The sequence below is a fragment of the Sciurus carolinensis genome, chromosome 1, assembly GCF_902686445.1.
Source record: "Sciurus carolinensis chromosome 1, mSciCar1.2, whole genome shotgun sequence".
NCBI lineage: Eukaryota > Metazoa > Chordata > Mammalia > Rodentia > Sciuridae > Sciurus > Sciurus carolinensis.
In genome coordinates, this window is record NC_062213.1 from 63,549,406 (window position 1) to 63,574,014 (window position 24,609).

Sequence of the window (24,609 nt, forward strand, 5' to 3'; positions counted from 1 at the left end):
CAGTCAGAACGTGTGAAAGTCACTGACAAGAATATCACTGTCTCATGGATCAGTATTTTTAAAACGAGCCAGTCAGACATCTTTTGCAGTCACAATTAGGGAACATAGACTGCATCACCAAATATGGTGCCAGGTTTACTTCTGCCTGAGGTCTTTGCACCTGTCAACCCTATCTGGGGTGCTTGTCTCCCAGATACTCAAGTCACTCTTTCACCTCCCTCAGCTCAGGCCCAAATGTCACTTTCTCAGTAAGTCTTACCCTGACTGTCCCACTTAAATGTCAACCCCTCACCACCAAATTAACATACATACTCTCTCCCTACTCCCCGACACCTTATTTTTTCTGTAACATTTTTTACAATTTCCCCGGCTGTGTTTTTTTGTTTATACTTTGTCAAATCTTTGGAATATGTGTTTTGTTCACTGTTGCATCCTACCCCCTAAAATAATAACTTGAATCTGTAGATATTCAATGAACATCATCAAGTAGGTAGGATGTTGTGTTGCAAGAACAAGGAATCTGCTCATTTCTCCAAAGTGCCCCTTTCTGCCTATGTTGACCTTATCCACTACACATCCATGTAAACAGGCATGTGCAGTCAAACCAGCTAACATGTACAGTCCTCAGCAGAAGGTTGATCAGGTTGCTCAACTTCTGTGGATCAAGTTCACAAAGATTTACCCACCCCACTGCCCAGGAGCTTGGTGGTTGCACAACCTACAACAGCCATATGCTGAGATCCCTGGGAGAGTGAGTTCATGCAGTTGTTTGAGGGGAGGAAAAAGAGAAGGAGAAAAAGTGAAGGAGAACAAAATGGTATAGGAAAAGGTGGAAACAGAGACTGAAGAGGAGGGCAGGCAAAGAATGAGTAGGAAGAGGCAGAAAAAACTAAAGACTAGAGAGAAAAGGAGAGATTGAGAAAGGCCAGTGGATTCTTGCCCCACCTCCCTTTCCTCCCCTGTTCTCCTGCTTGCTGGTTTAGCCAGAGTCATCCTCCCATTCTCTCTGAGTCCTCCACTACACTATATACACTTAAAAGTCAGTAGCTCATGCTATGGGAGTCCTGTTAAGGAAGTCTGATCCTAAGCCGACATGTTGAAGATTTGGACCTACTTTTTCTTCTATAAGATGCAGGGTCTTTGGTCTGATTCCAAGGCCCTTGATCCATTTTGAATTACACAAATGGTATGCCTCTACTTCATGTACAAACAGAGAAACAAGATGTATCCCATTTGTTTACAATAAAAATGAATTTTTAAAAAAGTCAGTAGCTTAGGCCACTCACAGTTTCAGATCTGCTAATTTAATATTTAAACCTCTATGTGAATTGTACATTTTAATTATTAAAAAATGCTTCCCTCCCACAACTGAATTCTGTTTATGGCATGCCCACCCTGGATCTTTCATGGCGACTAAGCCAGCAACTGAATGAACCATAGACGGAGACAGATGAACAGAGACAGAGTAGAAGGGGGGGCACTACTGAGAGATTGCTGCTGTATGGGGACAAGGAGAAGTGAGTGCACCCTGGGCTGTAATAAGTGTCACCATGGGTGTGAAATACAAAATCAGTGCATGGGTATGAAGAAGTAGCAGGATTTGATTATGATTGAATTTAGCAAGGAAAGGTATAAAATAGGATCCCCCACTGAGAGGCCTAGACAATGCTGGCTCTACTGTTGTAAAACTGGCATTTGAGTAAGAGATTCTGTATGGGAGCAATTGGTTAGAGGATGGGAAATTCACTTTTAAGTATGTTTGGAGGCAATCAATACTTTGAAATCGGAAGTGAGTCCTATTAAATGGAATGATTATTATTAAGCAGTATCATAATGTAAAGGAGGCTATGGCAGAAAGATCATAAAGCAGGAGGTCAGCCTGGGTGACTTAACAAAACTTTGTCTCAAAATAAGAAATCAAAAGAGTCGGAGATGTAGCTCAGTTAGGAGAATGCCCAGTAACCCCCACTCCCACATGCTCGCATAGAAAACACTGCACTTTAATCCTTAATTATGTGAGGATAACTAAATTATGTAAGGAAAAAAACTTTTATTTAAACCGTATCCATTTGCAATTTCCCCATCCCTAATAAAGTTATATAGGCAAAATAGAAAAATTTGGACACAATTAGAAAAAAAAAATTTAAACCAAACTTCCCTGTCTTCTAGAGATGTTTAAAGAGGAAAAGAATGAAGTCATGCGTATTTTCTTTGGCTTGTACCCCAAAATATTGCACTTCAACCTTCATGAGAAATCAGAGTGGGCAAAATCCTGACAAATGCAAAAAAAAAAAAAAAAAAAAAAAAAAAAAGGGAGATTGGGAAATCTTTTTTTATTTTTTTACAGACTGCATTTTGATTCATTGTACACAAGTGGGGTACATCACTTCATTTCTATGGTTGTGCATGATGTAGATTAACACGATTTGTGTAATTATACATGTACATAGAGTAATGATGTCTATCTCATTCCACCATTTTTCATAACCCCCTCCCTCTCATTTCCCTCTACATAATCTAAAGTTCCTCCATTCTTCTCTCACTTCCCACCTCCTCCCATTATATATCATCATCCACTTACCAGGGAAAACATTTGGCCTTTGGTTTCTTGGGATTGGCTTATTTCACTTAGCATGATATTCTCCAATTCCATCCATTTAGCTGCAATCTTTCAGTAGAGATGCAACTTGGTTAGAAACAAAAAAAGAAAGAAAGAAAAAAGAAAAAAATATTATTTTATAAAAATCGTAATCATAATTAAAACTTTAAACCTCACGTATGAGAAATAGGTGAAGAAATTTAAAGATTCAAATGATGTTGAAAGATAAATAGCCCCTGTTACTTTTGGCTAGCAGTTTTAAACCAGCTTCTCCTCACATGAACAAGCATGTGGCATTGAGTAACAGTGGCATTAGCCTCAAGGATTGTCATGACAGTGGAGTGATGTGACCCATTGGAGGGGGTTAGTGCCGCATCTGCCATTGAGGAAGAGTTTCAGGAAGCATTGCTGTTCCAATTCTTTGCCATTTCTGAGATCTCATTTTTGCTAAAAGACTAGCTCCCTGCTATTAAGGCTTGAATGCTTGTATCCTTTCCACAGTGTGATGGTATTTAAAGCTGTAGCCCTCAGGGGGTGATGGAATTTAGATGACATCACCAGGATGGAGTCCCATGACAAGATTGGTGCCTTTATAAGAGGAAGAGAGACAAGGCTTCCTCTCACTCTGTGGGGATATAGAGGGAAAGCGTAGATCTGCAAACCAGGGAGAGGACCCTCACCAAGAACCAAACCTGCTGGCACCTTCCTCTTGAATCTTCATTTCCCAGAACTGTGAGAGGTAACTGTGTTATTTAAGTCCCCAGTCTATGGTGTTTTCTTACAGCTGCTCAAACTGACTGTGATACTTCTTTTCTATGGTTTAATTCATTGTCTAGTTAGTTTTTAGACAAATTCCCTTCCAGCTTTATAGTAGAGGGCAGGACAAATTGAGTTTCCAGCCCAATTTTCACGGACTTTCGTGTATTTACCAAGATGATTAAACTTTCCAGGGACAGGACTTTTCATCGACCACTATCTAGTTTTCAGAAGCACTGAACCAAATATTTGAAATATTTCAACATTATGGCATATACAGGACCATCTTTCTTTCCCTGTCTTTGCCTTCAGTACATTTCTGTGGGGCCTACACCTTTCAGAAGGCAGTAATGCCTTTTATTTCCTCTCTCCCCACCCACCCAAATTCATGCCTTAAATTTTCTGGGAGCTCCAGTATTTTAACAGATATGGAAATGACAGGGACTAAGGTGGTCAAGGAAAATAATCATAGTAGCCAACAATGCCAGGCCATGTTCTAAGTATTTTATATACTACCTCCAAACCTCATTTAAGTCTCATACAAACTCTGTATGATGGATTTCTATTATCCCCATTTTATAGATGGAGATGCTGAGGCTCAGACAATTAAGTTCTTTAGCAGCAGTAGATAAGTAGTAGAGCCAGTACTTAAGACCAGTAATTCTGGTTCTGAAGGCTACAATCTTACTGCACCAGCCTATCTGTCTAGAGGAAGGACTTCTTCAGCACCTGGGGACAGAGCACTGGCAGCCAGCTCTGTGTCCCTGGGGCACAGGTTATAGACCCTATACAGTCAGAAGGCAGATGCCATCTCCCTATGCCTTGAGGGAAAATAAGCCACAAACAGACCGTCTATGACTTTTTTCAGTAGAACCCTCTCTGCCTTGTTAAGCCTCCTCCATGCTCTTTTGAATTGAATCCTGGACTTTTCTCTGGAAATCCCAAGATGATTTCTCTTCTTTGCTTCTCAGGATCGCCCCAGTTTTAATGTTGCTGCTTCTACTGCACAATGTCCTCCCAGCACTAGTTACACTCACAACCCTGCCAGCCAAGTGCTATCTACTAATAAAGATGCTGTTCAGATGCTCACTCCAGCTTCCAAGGCCAAAATGAGTGCCATCATGTATAGTTAGTTGCACAGGTTGGAGCAGCATGACCCATGGAGCATCCTACACGTTGTCAACATCACAGATAAACATCTGTTTATAGTGTTTCAGCAGATGATAGTGAAGTGTCGCCTTCTAAGAGAACTTTGTGTACTATCTCAATTTTCTAGTAATGAAGGTAGTGTCTTGAGTGTTCCTCCTTCAATTTTTCAGGAAACATTGGGTGGGCAATTGATGGCTTTAGCCAGCATCAACAGTGTTCAAACTTCTTAGGCAAGCTTCCTCTGGACTCCAGCTCCCTCCAAAACACCCGACAACCCTGGTCCATTCCCTCCCACCCCATATAGACTAAACACACTAATTCTTTCTCTGAGGCTTCAAATTAACCTGGTCCTCCTATAGAATCTCTGCTTCCACCAAGTCCTAAAACACAACTGGCCCTGTAACATGAAAATTTGCTTGCTACTTTCTGGGAAGGAGTAGGGGGAGTGGGTAAAAAGAAATACTTTTATTCTTCCTAGGTGACTGTAGAATAATAAAAAAATAAAAGGCCCTAGTTAATCTCCCCTAAAACCCCCATTCGACCATTATTTACATTTCTCCACTCTCAAGTTTTTAAATGAGGGTGGGTCCAGAGATGTTTCCTTTTGATTGTCCAAAGCATGAAAGAAAAGAGGATGCAAATGCAGTGGAACCCTAGTCAGCTTTAGAGCTTAGAGTGATACAAAGGAAGAGAGATCTGGGAGGGATCGTGAGAATGTGGAACAGGTTAGAGAGAAATTAGCTGTGATGCAATGAGACTTAGAAATCCTGAGAAGGGGAACTTGTTCCTTGGGTTTTTAGGAAGTTTTGCTATGTCCCATACACTCCAACTCTCTCCTAGATTTCTTAAGAAAACTTAAAAAAAAAAAAAAGTAGAAAACAAACAAACAAACAAAAACTTTGAAAGGTGTTTGAGGGTTGGATTTGTTCAAGAATGTGACACTGCGTGAATGTGAGCCTTATGGGAGGAGAAAGACCCAGAAGTATTTGTGTTAATCAGCTTTTTAGGTTGTTAGTTTTTCCCCCTGTATCGTTGTTGTTCAATCTTTCCTAAACGTTGCTACTTAAGCAACATTTCAGAAGTACTGGAGGCATTAACAGCTGACAGCAAAGAAATGCCACGCGGTTAAACAACTGTAGGAAATCTTGCAAGAGCAGCCTCTTAGAAATTCCTCTACCCTTTGTAGCATATTAAAAGTGTGCAGGTGTCTCAGAGAAAAAGCTACGTCACCTTTGACCATCCTGCAGTGCTCCACAGGCTACCAATTTGTGAAATGTAGTAGATTTAGTAATGGAGTAAAAGTTGCTACCTTAGGGGCTACTATCCTGACACATCTAAATCTAGAAAACATTTGGCAGTGCATTTTTTTCTACCCATGGCTCAAAGATTATAAACTCGAAGATGTCATAACCAACCAGGTAACAATGACAGAAATTTCAGAACAACTGTGATGTTGAAGAGTAGGAAACAGTGGAGAATCAGCATAAACTGAGGCGTTTGGTTTCAACTGAAAGCAATTTGTATGAATTATCTGTGATTCTCTCATCATAACCAAGCTTGTTTTATTTCATTCAGAAACAATGCTCACCCAAGGGTACCTTTTCAAAATTTGTAGTACAAAACATTTCCCCAGGTCAATATTGCATCCAAGGTGTTAAGTTCTAACAAAATGTTGTTTGACAATTTTGTTTAATGAGACATTATTAATGTTGAATTTTCCATGAGGAGCATGATCTGTTAAATTTCTGGGGAATTATCCCAAATTCATCTTTAAGTCTAAATTTTTTCGTGTCACCTAAATGCACATACGTAGAAGATAAAGGAAGGGGGAGAGGAAGGATAATGACCTCAGGGTTACAGACAACATTTAAGTTCACTTAAATCAATGGCTTCTGTTTATTTTCCTTGGGGACTGTGGGCTCTATCAGCTCTCCTCACATCCACACCTGCATCTTCTGGGTTTGTTGACTTTCCACCCTGTGACTGCATTCAATAAACAGTGCTCAGAGTGAATAACAACAGAGATGAGTGGTGGAGAAACCAGTAATAGGAAAACCAAATTTTATGCTTAAAACTCAATTTGAGTAAATAAAAATTTTATTTTCTTTATTTGGGGATTGTTAGTTGGAATTTCATATTAACCTTACATTGGAAAATAAATGCATTGGAGGGAGTGTTTTGGGATAACTTCTTTTAAAAATGCAATCACTGTCAGTTTACATTTTAAAAAAATTAAGGACTAACATGCTTTACACATCTCAGGCGGGAAACTGAAATCTGTCACCATGTCATTTGTCATAAATTTATTTATTTATTTATTTTGGCACCAGGAAATGAACCTAGAGGTACTTAATCCTGAGCCACATCCCCAGCCCTTTTTATTTTTTATTTTGAGACAGGATCTCACTATGTTGCTTAGGGCCTCGAGTCTGGTCTTGAACTTGTGATCCTCCTGCCTCAGCCTGCCTAGTCACTGGGATTACAAGTGTGCACCACTATACCTAGTTTATCATTTTTTTTTAAAGAGATGCATTTTCACTTCTTCTTTGAGGTTTAGGTCTGTAAGACGGTTTTAAATCATTGTTTAGATGAATGTGACACCTCTCACTCCATGTAGTTGAGGAGGCTTCTGTAAATTTTAAGATTTGACATACATTAGAAAGCCTTCCTGAGGAAGAAATGTATGTCAGGCCAGCCAGAAACTCTTTGATGATGTCAGTCAGCACAAACAGAACATCTGGACCTTCCTGTAACAGAGATGGTGCATGTTATATGGTACTAATTTCTGGTTTTCACATACTGTGTTAAAGCCAGCTGGGCCACCTCTCCACCCACCAGGTCTGTGCTCCTCTATGACAAAGAGCATAAAGAAACAGAGTAAAGTCACCATCTTAGTACCTTGAACAATGCCTGGCAGACAATTGGCAATTAGTGGATATTTGCCGAATAGAATTAAAACGTGATTGTAGATATTCCTCACATACAACAGATTATAGGATGAGAAAATTTTAGAACTGGAAAAGCAATACAATCACCTTAACCAGTTCTTTCACTTTATCCATCAGAAATGTGGGTGGTAAGCAAAGTAAGCCACAAAGTCAGTAGTCAAAAGCACACGATGCCAGTGCTCACTTGCCTTTTCAAGTTCACAGAATTATGGAGTCTCAGAGTGGGACTAGTAGGAGGGTGGAGACAGCCTCTGAGGTATGAATCTGCTTTACAGTGTACTCTTTAAATAATACTCAGATTCTATTGAGCATGTTGAAGTAGAAGTCATTTCACTTCTGAAGTAGCCAATCTGATTTCTAAATGACTAAATATTATCCTACTATTGAATCAAGTCTATGTTCCAGTGACTTCCACCTATGATCTTTGTACAGTCATCTGATATCAATCAGAACAAGCAGAATCTCTTTTACAGTCAGTCTTTCAAGTATGTGAAAACCTTTATTATTTCAGTTCAATGGAATAAACACTGGTTGAGTTCCTAGAGTGTGCTGGGTACTGCTGGGCTCTAGCATCTTAGAAAAGGGAGAGTAAGCATCTATAGTCCTTCCAACATTCCTTTTGAAAAGTCCACACCAAAAAGTTGTGTCTGTTTTTAATGTTTAGCAAAATATAAGGAACCATTAGCAATGGTGAGGGCTATCAAATATGGTTGTGTTTTTTTGTTGATATAGAGAGGCTCTTCACTTTAAAGTTTAATTAACCTTTGTTGAATAGTTTCATGCAGAGAGAGAGATGGCTGGTCCTCTTGGATGAAAACTAAGAAATTGCACTCATGAGACATAATCCAGTTCATCCTATGTCTGTCAAAATTCCCAAGGAGACACCTGAGTGAATTAATCCATTACTAAATAATAATAATTTTTATTATTATGGCAGTTTAGTAAAGTATAACAAAATTTGATAATTAGAAATAACCATCATTAAATTAAATGGACATAATTCCAGATGTAATTTTATTATATTGCTATGAGAATATCACACATACACACATACCTGGAAGTGTGGGAATAGACTAATCAAAATAATTGATTAATTAAAAGAATGGGAATAGTTTAATAAAAATAATTCTGTAAAATGAAATTACATCATACACATAATTTCAGCAAGTTTTTATTTAGCAGAAATAAAAGTGAAATAAGTTTGAAAAACTTACCAATCTTAAATTAAATGTTTATTTGCTACAAGACACAGTCTCAAATATTCCTACCAAGGCTAAGAAAAAATATGGTAATACACAAAGAAATTAAAACCACATGTATATTTTAGTTATGAATTGTATTAATTCATTACCTATAAATCTTATATGACAACATTTTAAAATATATTTTAGTTGTAGATGGACACAATACATTTTATTTATGTATTTATTTTTAATGAGGTGCTGAGGATCAAACCCAGTATCTCACACATGCCAGGCAAGCACTCTACCACTGAGCCACAACCCCAGCCCATGACAACATTTTTTTCTCTAAAAGTTTCTCTAACTTTTCCTTCCTTATTTCCTAATTTTATTTGTGATGTTTTTATTCTTACTATAGTTTGTAAGACATGTGACATTTCCATTCTTATTAACATTCAAACAGTTAGCTTTGACATATTCCAACAATTTTCCAGGAATTATAATTCCTGGAGTATTTTAATTATAATTCCAAGAAAAGCTCCTAGGTGTCATAGTCTCTGAGTTCTTCCACATTTGAAAATATGTGCTTCCTCAATATTTGAATGACCATTTGCCAGACTACGAAATCTTAATCACACTTAAGTCCACCCCCCTTGCATACTATTGTACATGTTCCTTTGTCATGGCTTCTGTGATCTTAACTACGGCTGCTGTTGAAAAGGATTTCTAGGTTTCCTTGTTTTTCTTTTAAACACAGCAAGAATGAGATAATATCATTTTACATGTGAGAGGTCCATGCTAGATAGGAAGGGAAAGGAGCAAGCTGAGACTTGAGGCCTGCGAAACTGAGGAAGAAGGAAGTAGAAGGACAGAGAACAAGGGAGGAAGTGGGATGCCAGGGTCTCTCCACATCCACTTTTGTGCAGAGGTTGGAGTTTGGCTTGTAACAGCAACCAGATGGGGGTTGGGGTGATGAGAAGAGTGGGCCAGGAGATTTGATTCTCTGGATATGAGAGGGGGAATTGTAAGTCCAGAAGGCAGCTCCTCATGATCATAGCTGGCACGGAAGAGGAGTAAAAGTGAGGATGTATCAGAAGGCACACAGTAGATAAGCCTGAACCCCCATCTGTTGGTCTCACAGGCCCCAGAGGAAAGAAATAGGATGAAATAGACAGCAAATTTGATTTAAGTTGGAAATGGCTGGATAGGGGCTCCAGGAGGTGGACAAAATATGACTCCCACAAACTCATTCAATGAAGCCAGTCAGGGTATCACCCTGAAACCAAAACCAGACAAAGACACATCAAGGAAAGAAAACTTCAAACCAATACCCTTGATGTACATCATTGTGAAAATTCTTAATAAAATATTGGCAAATCACATATGAAAACATGTTAAAAAGATAGTGTGCCATGTTCAAGTGGTTTCATCCCAGGGATGCAAGGTTGGTTCAACATGGAAATCAATAAATGTCATTTGCCACACAAATAGACTTCAAGACAAGACTCACATGATCATAATAGATGCAGAAAAAGCATTTGACAAAGTACAGCACCCATTCATGTTTAAAACACTAGAAAAACTAGGGATAGAAGGAACTTACCTCAACTTTGTAAAGGCTGTATATATTAAACCTAAGGCCAACATGATTCTGAATGGAGAAAAACTGCAACTATTTTGTCTAAAAACATAAATAAGAATGCCTACTCCACTCTTATTCAAACATAGTCCTACACAAGAGAAGGAAATAAAAGGGATACAAATGTGTTTCCATAGTGTAATGGTTGGCACTCTGAACTCTAAAGAGATACAAATAGGAAAAGAAGAGCTCAGATTATCTCTCTTTGCTGACAACATGGTCCGGTATTTAGAAGAAAAAAAAACTCCTGAAGACTTCTAGAGTTCGTAGATGAATTCAGTAAAGTAGCAGGATACAAGACAAGCACTCATAGATTAACCTCATTTTTATACCTCAATGATGAATCTGCTGAAAAAGAAATTAGGAAAACTATCCCATTGATAGTATTCTCAACAAAGAAAAACAAAACTTGGCAATCAATCTAACAAAAGAAGTGAAGGATCTCTACAATGAAAAGTTTAGAATGCTAAAGAAAAAATTTGAAAAAGACCTTAGAAGATGGCTATCCCATGTTCTTCAATAGGCAGAATTAATATTGTCAAAATGGCCATACTACCAACAGTGTTATACAGTTTTAATGCAATTCCTATTAATGATGTTCTTTATAGAAATAAAAAAAAAGTAGTCATGAAATTCATTTGGAAAAATAAGAGATCAGAATAGCCAAAGCAATCCTTAGAAAAGTAAAGCAAGAAGCATCACAATACCAGACCTCAAATTACACTACAGAGCTATAATAACAAAAACAGATGGTATAGGCACCAAAACAGTCATGAAGACAATGGAATAGAATAAAAGACCCAGAGACAAACTCACATAAATACAGTTATCTCCTTCCAAACAAACGAGCCAAACACATACATTGGAGAAAAGACAGCCTCTTCAACAAATGGGGTTGGGAAAACTCAAGTGGATCTAATACCTCAGAACTAGACCAGACACTCTGCAACTGCTAGAAGAAAATATAGGCCCAGTACTCCACCATGTCAACTCAGGAAGTGACTTCCTTAACAAGACTCCAAAAGAGCAAGAAATAAAATCAAAAATCAATAAGTGGGAAGGTATCAAACTAAAAAGCTTCTTCACAGCAAAGGAAATAATCAAGAGCATGAAGAGAGAGCCTGCAGAATGGGAAAATCTTTACCACAGATAGGGCATTAATATCCATAATATACAAAGAACTCAAAAAAATGTAACACCCAAAACCCAAATAACCCAATCAATAAATGGACAAAGGAACTAAACAGACACTTCTCAAAAGAAGAAATATGAATGGTCAACAAATAAATGGAAAAATGTTCAACATCTCTAGCAATTAGAGAAATGCAAATTTAAAACTACACTGAGATTCTATCTCTAGTCATAATGACAATTATCAAGAATACAAATAACAATAAATGTTGACAAGGATGTTGGGAAAAGAGTACACTCATATATTGTTGGTGGGACTGCAAATTGGTGCAACCACTCTGGAACACAGTATGGAGATTCCTCAAAAAACTAGGAATGGAACCTTTGACCCAGTTATCCCATTCCTCAGATATATATCCAAAGAATTTTAAATCAGCAGAGACACAGTCACATCAGTGCTTATAGCATCACACTTCACAATAGCCAAACTGTGGAGTCAACCTAGGTGCCCTTCAACAAATGAATGGATAAAGAAAATATGGTGTATATATACACAACAGAGTATTACTCAGTTGCAAAGAAGAATGAATTTATGACACTTGCTGGTAAATGGATGGAACCCAAGACCATCATGCTAAGTGAAATAAGCCTATTCCAAAACATCAAAGGTTGTATATTTTCTTTGATACATGGAAACTAATACAAAATGGGGCAAGGGATTAAAAGAAGAATAGAAGAAAGATCAGTGGAGTAGACAAAAAGGAATGAAGGGAAGGAAGGAGGTATTGGATAGAGAAAGACAGAGGGATGAATCTGACCTAACTTTCCTATGTACATATATGAGTATACCACAGTGAATCTTAGCATCATGAACATCCCCAAGACATTAATTTAAACAAAAAACTATAAGCAAATAGCAGAAAGATCAGTAGAGCAGAGGGAAACAAACAGGAGGAGGGAGGAGAGAAGAGGAAGAGGAAGAACTGAGGAATGAATTAGAACAAATTATATTCCATGCTTTTAGAATTATGCCAAAATGAATCCTATTGTCCTATATAACTAAAAAGAACCAATAAAAATTATGACTCCCAAATACCAGATAGGACCAACAGACACTGTGTTCAACGGGTACCAACCTATCTGTGGTCAGGTGACACAGAAGGGAATCTGAGGACACCTTCTCTACTGCTAACATTGGATTGTGTAGAATACACATCACACACACACACACACACACACACACACACACACACACACAAACCTCTCTCATCACCCAGATATTTTCCTGGAGAGAATTAGGAAAAGGAAATAGAGATGAAAAATATTCAAGAGACTGGCCTTTTTACACAAAGAGGATGAGGGGTTTCGGGCACCAACTAAGATGTAATAAGCCCACTACAGCCTCTCTCCCTTATTAATTCAAACTCTGAAAGAACACTAAGGCAACTGTGTGAGCATTCTGGAAAGTTGACAAGAGCAGACAGAGGAGAGGAAACTTGACTCTGAAGAATGACCAGCTTTCCAGTGAGTTTGCTGGACTTTTCCCCTCCTTTATCTTTTGACTTTGACCTGAGGGCAACCAATGTTCTGGATTGAACAGCAGGTGTGGATGGCAAAATCTCCAGGGCAGACCTTCTGCTTCTGACCAGACAACAGCGAAGCAGGATCCATGTGGCCTGGAGGGGTGGTGGGTGGGGTGGCTGGAAGGAAAGGATATTCTTTTCCTTTCTTCCTCTTTTCTCTTCAGGTTTTTACCTGAAGGTAGTATTAGTCATAAAATTGTACTTACAGATGACATTGGTAGTAAAGGCACCTGTAATCTCAAAAAAAAAAAAAAAAAAACATTTCTCTGTCCACAGTAGGTAAGGGGCCCCTTCTGTGAAGAACATGGGAAGTCACTTCTGCTACTTATCTTTCTCCTTTGTCTCACAAGTGCTTAACGCCAATGATGATCTTGATCCCAGAAGGTGAATCCTGAGGAAGAAAAACCAACTTTCTAGTCAGAGAACTAGGGAGAGAAACTCTTGGAGGTCAGAGAGTATGGGAGAAAGTCCCAAAGCAGAATTTCTGGAGAAAGGGTTTTTCTGTCTGTACATCAGCCACCTCAAGACCCCAGTTCACCCCTGAGTTACACTGGGAAAGAAACAGCAAAGGCCTTAGAGTCTCAACTTTGATCAAAATTACCAGATTCTCAGTCTACCCACTGAGGAACACATGGGCAGGGCAGATCTGGACAGCAGAGCAAAAGGCTTAGGAAACCTGATTGGAACTGCTGACTGAGGAAGGAGAGCCCCAGGGTGTGGCCTCAACATAACCTGGTTGCTTGACTCCTAAAAAATATACAAATCAACATTCTCCAGAAGAAATGAACAGCTCCCACCCTGCCAACTGACCAGAAAAGAGAAAAATAAGAAAGAAAAGAAAAAAAGAAAAATAAATTCTTTTTTTATTATTATTTATTGAATTCTTTTTTTATTATTATTTTATTTTTTTATTTTTTACAGACTGCATTTTGATTCATTGTACACAAATGGGGTACATCATTTCGTTAAGAGTAATCAACAGTGACCAGTTCAAAGGAGGTCCAGATACTTGAATTATCAAAGACTTTAAAAGTGAGATAAAGGTAAATTCCCTTGAATTTTGAAATCCGTTGAAATGAATGGAAAGGTAGAATTCTTCACAAAGAAATAGAAAGTGTGAAAAGAATGAGATGAAGATTTTTGAGGCTGGCCACTCTCTAGCCTTCCCCCAGCCCTGAGAGGTGCTGATTGCCTGGCAGAATGTTTGGCAGTTTGGTGAGGGAAGCGGGCAATGGAGGACAATGAACTGCTGTCCCTTCACATCCCCAGAGGGTGTCTACTCCTGTCCTGGGGCTTCTGAGAATCTTGAGCCTGTTCTGGAAGCTGTATTTTGGCTGTCTAAAGACAACTTCGCACCTATATAATGTAACAGAAAAGGTCAGAAAACATTAAGCAAACAGAGTGTGGAGCCTGTTAAGCAAGATAAACATCTCTGGAAGCAGTTGTGGAAGCCCTAATTCTGCAATACATCTAAAGACTTTAAGGAATTTTGGACAAAACTAAAAGAATATTATGATAAAGAAGTACAAGGTTTACAAGTAAACGTAACTAAGCACAAAGACTAGAATAAATCTGCACTAAAAATCCACAGCTGAGAGAGCAACAGAAAGCCCTTCATGAAACCATTAAAGTTTTAGAAGATAGGTAAATCTAGTACTAAAGAAATAGGTTAAGGGCAGGATTATGTGATGCTGTTCAGCGACTGAAGAACATATGCAGAAAAAGCAACAAGAATTTGAAAACTATCCAACAACAGAATCTTAAATTTATTACAGAACTCTGAGTGAAAAGAATATTCTTCAGGAAGAAAATAAAAAGCTTTCTGAACAACTGCAGCATAAAATCAAGAATGACCAACAGCATCAAGTAACTGAACTTGAATGTGAGGAAAATGTTATTCCAAATTCATCAATAACAGCCTTTTCATTTTCTGGCATTAACCAGCTAGGAAGAAAGAATCTCCATGTACCATACATGGAAAAAGCACAGAGTAAACTGGAGTGCTATGTACAAGTGAAACACAGGGAACAAGCCATTAACCACTGATAAATCATCTTTTAATTTGGCTACAGTTATTGCTGAAATACTTGGACTTGGGGTTCAAGAAGAATCTGAATCTCAAGGTCCCTTGAGCCCTCTTGGTGATGAGCTCTATTACTGTTCAGAAGGAGCTCAGAAGAAACAGTCTTTGGAGAAATAGACAAGAAATAGTGAAGATAGTTTAAGATTTTCAGATGCTACATCAAAGACTTCAAGAATTGAGGGCTCGGGTGTCATCTTCTGTATTTGGATCTACTTCTAACATGAAAAGTAGTTTGTGTTTGAATATAAATTTATCCACTTCTGTTTTAGACACTGGGAAAAAATTATCTGAAAACAGTCCTTTTAGCAACACTTCTATTTCCAGATCAGAGAAATCTAGGTCAAATCTAAAGATAGTGCCCTTTTCACACATAGCCTTGAGTCTGAAGTGAACAAGGTTACTAGTCATCTTTTAATAGGCAGATACTTATATGATAAAAATATAAGCGAGTCTATAGGCAAATAGTATAGCACTGATCACATTGAAGATGATATTACCAATAAACATCTCATACCCCTGAAATCCTTGGAAGGCAGAACATCCAAAAGGGAGAAAAGTGAGGAAGAAAGTGAACATGAAGTAAGCTACCCTCAAGCCTCTTTTGATAGAGGAAATACTTTTCCTTTTCCAATGGATAGGCAGTTTTCCATGAATGGTGATCATGTAGAGGATAAATCTATGGATCTGTCTGATCCGGTTTTCAGCTATTCAGAGTCAAAAGAAAAACCAAAAGCAAGTAAATGAGAGCTTTAAAAACAGATTTAAGCAAGTGACTCTTTATGAGGCTTTTAAACCTATTCCAAAAGACTCTTCCTCAGGCCATAAGGCCTTGGATGGGAGCTGCATATTACCCAAAGATTCTTCAGAGGACCTCTGTTTAAAGGAGTGCATTCTCCAGTCCTTCAATAAATCCTCACCAGACAGCAAAACACCATTACAAATGAAAGAAGAAAATCCTGTCTTCGAAATCCCTCTAAGTCCATGTGAAAGTTTGGAGACAGAGAATCTTTTTGATGACATGAAGGATGCTGGTTCTCATGAACCAATAAAATTTAAAACCTATTCAGTCCAAGGATCATGTGAACTTGTATGAGAACTTCAGTTAAATCCCTGTAGAATTGCTAAAAGAAAGTTTTTGTCAAACAACCAAGATGTGTCCTTTGAAAATATCCAGTGGAGTATAGATCCAGGAGCAGAACTTTCTCAATATAAAATGAATATTACTGTAATAGACACAAAGGACGGCCATGGGTCAAGATTAGGAGGAGAGATAGTAGATGTGGACTGTAAGTACATTGATCCGTGACACTGTGCTTTTAAAAATGAAGAAGCAAGAGCAAAATGGAGAAAAAAGTCCAAATGGAGAAAATAATATGGATGATAGTCTGAAAGACATGTTTGATCAGATGACACATGAAAATACTAATCTTGTTTGGTAGATAATTTCCCCAGGATGGCAGACGAAGAGGAGGAATTGTCTGCTGCCAAAAAGAGACCAATCACACATGCTGATAAGATAAAGCCAAGCAGAAAGCATCTGTGGAGCCATATTTTAAAGATGATCAGAGAGAAACCAGGCCACAAATTTTCCTCATATTGAGATAGTTCAGAAGAAAGTTGCTTGCACACATATGTAAGGAATGTGAAATTTTATTATTCGGATACACCAGCAGAAGAAAGAAAAAAGAAGTCAGCTTCCTTCTCAGGACACTGATATCAATACGTTCCACCCAACACACCAGAGAATTTCTGGGAGGTTGTTTCTCCTTCCACATAGACTTTTAGAAAAGAGGTTACCTTAAGGAGATCTTGATCTTTGCTCTCATTCAAAAAGATGGCAGCCTTACCACGTGATGTTTTCTCCAAAAGGCAAGGAACAGAAGACGTAGATTTTGAAGAAAAAACAGAAGGATAGAGAACAGTTTTTCCCATTTTAGTTTTTTTAAAGTTGGTATTAAACATTGATTTTTTTTGTCTCTTGTGAATTGATTTATAATTAATTTTTGTATTAAAAATGTTTCTAAATGGCATTTACTTACCATACAACTATTTAAAAGGTGGATGCGCTTTTATTTCTTGCTTTTGCACCTTTAAAACAATAAGCTGCATTTTGTACTCTAACTTGAGAGTTGTTTATTTACTTTATTTGGTAATTACAATTTTGAAAAAAAAAATTTAAGTTTTTTTGAACTCAAAAATACAGCAGGTGAAATTTAAAAATTTACTGAGCAGGCTCAATAACAGAGTGGAGATAGCAGAGGAAAGAGTCATGAAACTTGAAGCTAGGCCCATAAAAATCATCCAGTCTGAAAAGAAGAGGGAAAAGATTGAAAAATGAATAGATGCTAAGGACATGTGGGACAACAAATAGTCTAAAATTTGTGTTATTGTCCCAAAAGAGAAAGGAGGGTGAGGCAGAAAAAAAGCATTTGAAAAAAATAGTTGGCTGAAAAGTTCCTATATTTTATGAAGGGAAAAAAACTTAGAAATTGAAGAAATTCAGAAAACTCAAATAGGATAAATGAAAAAGAAAACCATGCCCAAGCAGATGATAATCCAATTACTGAAAACCAATGATAAAGGCAAATCTTGAAAGCAGACCAGAGAAAAGTAATACTTCCCATACAGGGAATAATTATTTGTTCGACTATGGATTTCTCATCAGAAGCCATAAAGGCAAAACAGTCAAAGAGTATCTCTGGAGTGCTGAAAGAAAACCATCAACCCAGAATTCTGTGTTCGGTAAGAAATATCCTTCAAGAATGAAGGCAAGATAAAGCTGAGAAATGACACTAACAGAATCATCCTAGTAGATCAGCTCTAAAATTGATAGGACAGGAAGTTGCTCAGGATATAGAGGGAACACAGGATATCAGAAGTGATGAAAGAGCAACAGAAATGATAAATATTGGGGTAAATATGACTGTTCTTCTATTAAGGCCTTTAAAATATGTCCGTTGAAAGCAAAAATCATAACATAATGGATGGAGCTGTCACTGCCTGTAGATGAAATACAAGTGGCATCCACAACATTAAGGTTCTGAGTGTTTACCTAGGGCTCTGTCTTAATTTCTGTATCAGGACATTGTCACTTATTTGTCCCTATTACCCATAGCAGTGGAGCACCTGTGAAGAAATTCAGAGTTACAAAGAGAGTAGTTACCTTGTACAAGTCAGTTGTAACACAAGGAAATCAGGAATTCATTGCCCCCTTACTTTTATTTCCTTTTTTTTCTTTTTTTTTTTTTAATTAGGAGCTTGCTCTAGATATTTGCAGGATTACCATATTGTTTCTGGTTAATTTCATATTTCCAGTGAACAGCACAGTTCAGGACCTCCAAAACATTTGATAGAGGTACTATATGATTCTTAATTCCCCTCTCCCTTACTAGTTTTGTGTTTTTCTCTCACTTCAAGCTACCATTTGTGAACTGGGAAATATGGACTACCTAGTATTTCTAATTTCTAATTGAGTAACTTATTAAATGATATTAAGCTCTGCTGTCTCCCTGATGTGGTTAAATGCCTTTACCAGTTTGAACACGACCCTGATCCCTACCCCCAGTTGAGGGTATAGTTCATTTCCTGGATCTTTAAGTTTGGATCATGAACCCCTAAAATTACTGAATATAGAATTCGTTTGCTTTCCAAAGAGCTGCTGCTGATAGTAGCTAGTCGCTCCTACTCTTGAGAATTTTTCCTCTAATTTTTCCAAATTGAAGACTCATCCTTATATTATACTTTTCTCACACAGGGACACATAAGGAAGAATTCTTTGGATTTTCTTGACTTACCTTCTTTCTCTGATATAGTCTTTTTGGAGGCCCAGGGGTGAAAGCACTTTAAAGCTGTTCTTTTCCAAATTTGATGTCATGGAATTTATCACTTTGTCTGGTATTGGTAGTTGTTGCTATTGGGTTTTTTGCTGGGTTTTTCTCCTTTGGCTTGGAGGCAGGGAGGATCACTTCATGAACTATCAGGAGAGGAATTAGTAATGACTTGGCTTTATTCTGCTGTCTGTACTAGGAAGTCTGAGTATGAGATAGACTTTGGCCACAAAATACTATATACATTGCTGAATGACTCCACGTTCTACAAATTCATACTAAAAATAACAGGGCTAACATAAAAATTAAGAAGTTCACAGAACACCTATCCAACTTTGTAATCACCAAGCCAACAAGGAAATACCTATTCAAAATTCTTGCACTGAGAAGACACTGAGTTTTTGTTTTTGTTTTTGTAGCTTAAAAGGAGGAAAAATATGGAAAGACTGAGGCTGCTGAGTTATGGAGACCAGGATAGAATGCCTACATGTGGACAGGATATCACAGGGTTTCTAAGACAGAGCTTGTTGCCAAAACTGAGCTAAGAGGGAGGTTGTGAGATGGGAGGGTGTCCCACATAGTAGGCAATTCCTCTTAGCTTGCTTTCAGTGATGCTCATGTAGCTTGCGTTTCACTGCTATTACTTGATGGTATAAAACATTACACTGCCAGGGAAAATTGCATATGAAAATTATCAGCATAATGATATCATACCCCTATTTACCATTCAGGGTGAGCTAGCTTAGAATACTAAAAGACATGATACAGCAAAACAGACTGTTTCTATTCATATGTTACATTTTCTAAAATGATTTCAACAGGAACTCTATCCACATATTAGCTCATAAAATGGTGACGTATCACATATTTTAAAAAATGATCTTGTCATATTTTTACAACATTAAAACAATTAAGGACAATTAATAGTGGAAAAATTAATGCAATAGCTTACTGAGTGTGCTTATATTACCATTAAATATGGAAAGACTAGAAATAATCTAGGAGCAGAACCTATGCAAGACCAGAGTTGAAATAGTGACTGAATAGTGACAAGCAATTGAAAAGAACTTGATGAACAATGGTAGATAAGTCATTGGAATATAATATGGTCAATAACAAAGATTTATAATTACATGCATTTTCTTGAAAAGATATTTTAATACTATGATATTAAAAATATACATTATATGCATACCTGTGCATACACATGCACGCTAAAATATTAACTATAGTTATCTCAATGTGCTAGGATTATAGCACATTTTTATTTTGCTTTTCTGTATTTCCTTTTTTCTATAATAAATCCATATTGTTCTTGATATAAGAGAAGTTAGTATGAAAACTCATATCTGAAAATGCTGTAGCTCTCATAGTACTTTATAGCACAGAACAGCAAGCAATATGATATAAAAAACATAGGGAGCTAGTTTTAGAATTTCTTCCACTTTGACCTACTAGGTTGGTGGAGTTTGTGATGTGTGGATGTGGCATGAAATGTAGCTCTGGGGCCCAACAGGGTTAGACCAACATTCACTTAAAGGTCTGTTGGGGTTCATCTGTTGCAACATCCCAAGCTTATCAATAAACTTCATTTTCAGAGGCCATCCATCTCTTACGGAAACACTATTTCCTTGGAGGCACATGCAGATGCAACACAATCCAGAGTCTTTACTGGGGGAAGGAAAGAGTGATTATAACCACAGGAAAGCAGGTTAACACTACATCATGAATCAAGCCACCCAAAATAAATAAAGTGCTCTCTTACACTTGCAAATGTGGCCACATCATGGTGTGGGCCACCAGGGAACAGGGAAAAGTCTGTGGGCTCTCCCTTGTTTCTGAGAGGCAGAAAACAGGGCTTATTCCCAAACTGGCACGGTTACAGTTCTTCATGTCAATAAAATCCACAAAGCACTGAGCCAAAGTCTTAACCCCTCTGGGTTTCTGATTTCCCAGTTGTAAAATGTTTGATGATTTCAAATCTTCTCCTCTGGCTCTGAAGTTCTGTTGTGCTATAATTTAAGGGACTTTAATACTAATTGAATATCTCTGATGTGCAAGATATTGTGTCAGATGCTTCAGAAGGTATGAAGTTGAGTAATACGCAGTCTCCCCCCTCAGAAAGCTTACAGTCTAATAGGCAAAACAGATAAACAGATATGCAAATAATGAAGGCAAAATAGAAGTGCCTCTAGAGCAGAACCTATGTAAGACCCAAGAGCTGAAATAGTGACTAAAACTGTTCTCTTGTCTCTAGAGACAATTGGTCATATAGCTATTGAACTATGAACTGATTCCTTTTGAAAATTCTGAACAAAAAAGCCAATAAAAATAGAATCTGTTTTGTTGTAAAAACTAATGAAATTTATTCCAGAAAAATAAAATAAAATCTCAGTAATTCAAACTGAAGGAGGTAAGAATCGAGAGGGAATGCAAAGTTAATTGTAGAATATGGGTATCATGTGATTTTAATAAACTCCAGTTTTACTTTCAAGTGTTTACAGAAACATTATGTGAAAAATCTCCATAAAATGCTTTTATAGAATATAAAATTGAAAGACCACATATATCTAATCTGAACTTCTTAGTGCATAGGTTAGAAAACTTCATACATGTGTGTTATTTGAGGTCCTAAATAAAGGAGTCATTTTAGAAGGAGCCGAGGTAGCTCAGTTGTGAGAGTGTTAGCCTGAAGGGAGGAGTCATTTAAAATAACAAAGCAAAGATATGTAAAGGAATTTTTATTAACTTAAAATTGGTTCAACATACCTTGTTCTCCACTCTTCTCTCCATATTCTACAATCTCATTATATTAATTTGAACTTTATATACATACACACACAGAGACACACACACAGACACCCCCCCCACACACACACACACACGAGACAGTTGGTAGCAAAGTTGTCATCTATTCATGGTCCTTTTCCATTTTCCTGGCTCCAACTGTGCAAGTTTTTTTTTCCTTAATGTTTCTCACCTTTATTATCAATATGAAGTGCATTTAAGGATGAAGAAAGTCAACAAATATTAACTATGCCATTTGTTTCCAGGACAGGGACCTGACCATCTACATTTGCAGGCAAGGTAAATTGTCTTTTGAATAGTATTTGAGATGTGCTGTCAAGGCATCTTCAATGCCCTAATTCTCTCCCCTGCTGAACACTTACAACTTAATTACATTTTTTATGAATTCATTTTTCTGTGATCTAGTTTTGTATCACTCAATATCATGTATGAGAGATAATATACCAAGACTTGAATCATGTGAAATTTCTGCTTTTATTGGCCAAAACTTTACATTTGCAACTTTATGTGTCTGAGCCCATGATGCTTTGAAGGACTAACTTATTAGATACTGGTCATCATCTTAGATAATAGGATTAAAAAGAAAAGAGACACAAAAAAAGTTGTATTTTGACAAAAATAAGGAGTTAGAAGCATATGGGTGGAGAAAAGAGGTGAATGAGACAACTTTGGTCCATCTAAAATTTCTTCAATGCCAGCTACATTCAGAAGAGCAGAAGGAGGAAAAGACCTGATCTCTGGTTAGCAAGAAAATTGCCTATGAACTACCTAGTAAGCCTATATAAAATTGACAGCTAGGTTGTTTTTTGTACCACTTACTATAATAATTCCAAAAGGAGAAAAATCACTCTAGGTGAACAGGCAAGAGTGTGGCGATGTGGTGTCTTCATCTGAGATTTGAAGGGTCTGAATAAGTAGTAGGAAGTATGCTCCACTCAGGGCAGATCTTAGCCCCAAAATGATGTCAGTTCTAGAAAAAGGACCCCCATCCAGCCTCAATACACCTTTACTCTTCCTTTCACCCTTCCTCCGCTTGGTGGACCCTAACATTTCATGCTTGACATGTGAATTCAATTTCAGTTTAAATTAATAGCAAGAAAATAAATATATAAAAATGAAGGCATTGGCATCAGCATATTAAAGTTAGGTGTGCAAATGTTTTTAAGCCTAGAGAGAAAACTCAAATAGTTCACTGAGGGCAGTCAAGCAAGGGCCGTGGTTCACCATGCATTTGACCTCAGCACAGGCTGTGAGACAGCATTTGTACTTTTTGAATTTTTTTCAATTATACAAACTGATCTGCCTTTGGGATTTTTTTTACTAAAGAAAGGATTTATAAGATATAATATTTTATCAATAAAATTTTATTTTTTAAATGACATCAGGAGAGAATTCCAGTGCAGTGACTCCCGAGCCCTTCACCACCAAGCACAACTTTGATTCTTCCTGCTCCCCACCAGGAGTCCATATTTTATATAACAGACATTGTTCTCTGAAGATTTCATCCCACCTGTATGCTCATATTTTTTCCATTTAAGTAGCACTATGGATTTTAACTGTCTACATATATGAAGGGGTTATCATACTATATACCTATGACTATGCAAGTGGTAAAGTTGAGAAGCAATAACACTTGCAAGACAGAGTAGAACTGACCATTCCTCTGTACTCTCATCCAACACCACAGCATCCTCCAAATTCATGTCATACCCTCGGGAACAGATAAGAGCTTTTGATCAAGTAGAACTTCACATTTAAAAAAATTTTTTTTAATCTTTACAGACTGCATTTTGATTCATTGTACACAAATGGGGTGCATCATTTCATTTCTGTGGTTGTACACAATGTAGATTCATACTATTCATGTAATCATATATGTATATAGCGTAACTTTTTTGTTTTTTTTAATTTTTTAAATTTATTTAGCTTTTAATTTTTTACAGACTGCACTTTGATTCATTGTACACAAATGGGGCACTTCACATTTTTATTTTATTTTTCCTTCTTCCTCCTTATTACCAGTACCATTTTTAAATATTTTCTATTTTCAGTTCTAACCAGAGCATCTGTAACACTAGACAATTAATGTGCACTTCTATGTTTTAACATACTGTTTTAATGGAAGTTATGAATCTTTATGAGATGAGAAATTTAGTTTATAATAATCACATTCCCCTCCCCATCCTGCCACCAATTTTATTTATATTTCAAATTTAGATCTGTATCTGATTATCTATATAATTATATGAACACACGAGCCTTCAACATAACGTCTTGAATTCCCATCATAGAAGCTGAGAAAGCCAGTGATCCCTCCCATTTCCTCAACCCATCCTAACTCCACCTTGAAACCTCCATTACCCCTACCATTATTTTTTCAAAATTTCTTTAATGTATTTTCTTATAAAATTTTTCAAACATACAAAGCAAAACAATGGTAAAATGACCCCCATATACTCGTTACTCAGTTTCAACAGTTATCCAGGCCTGCCATTCTTATATTGTTTATATCTTCATCCATTCCCCACCCTTTCTTCCAATTATCATTTTTTCATTGCTTTGAGTTGTCAATGTTTATAAAATTTGCCTTCTTTCATCAGTATTTTTTTAGTGGCATTAGGCTCAAACTCGAGGCTTTGTAGATGATAACCAAGTACTCTACCAGATTTCTAACCATCAGAATGTTTTTGTGTATGTGTGTGAAAGAGAAAATATAATTTCATCAAAAAGTAAAGGAGTTTAATACTTTTTATCTTGGATTTTATCTGCATTATTTGCAGGCATACAATTTCTGTTTGATTCTTTGGAATTTTTCAACAGTTCAATAACTCCCCCACAGCCACCATTTTAACCTCCTGACCCTAAAAAACTTTCTCATGAAAAACATCCTTGCCCAAAAATGGCC

General features: G+C 37.2%; 1 pseudogene; it reads left to right on the forward strand.

Moving 5' to 3' along the window:
• The first annotated feature begins 613 nt into the window (after nucleotides 1-613).
• On the forward strand, nucleotides 614-16,965 carry LOC124983208 (DNA endonuclease RBBP8-like; annotated as a pseudogene).
• Nucleotides 16,966-24,609: the final 7,644 nt, after the last annotated feature.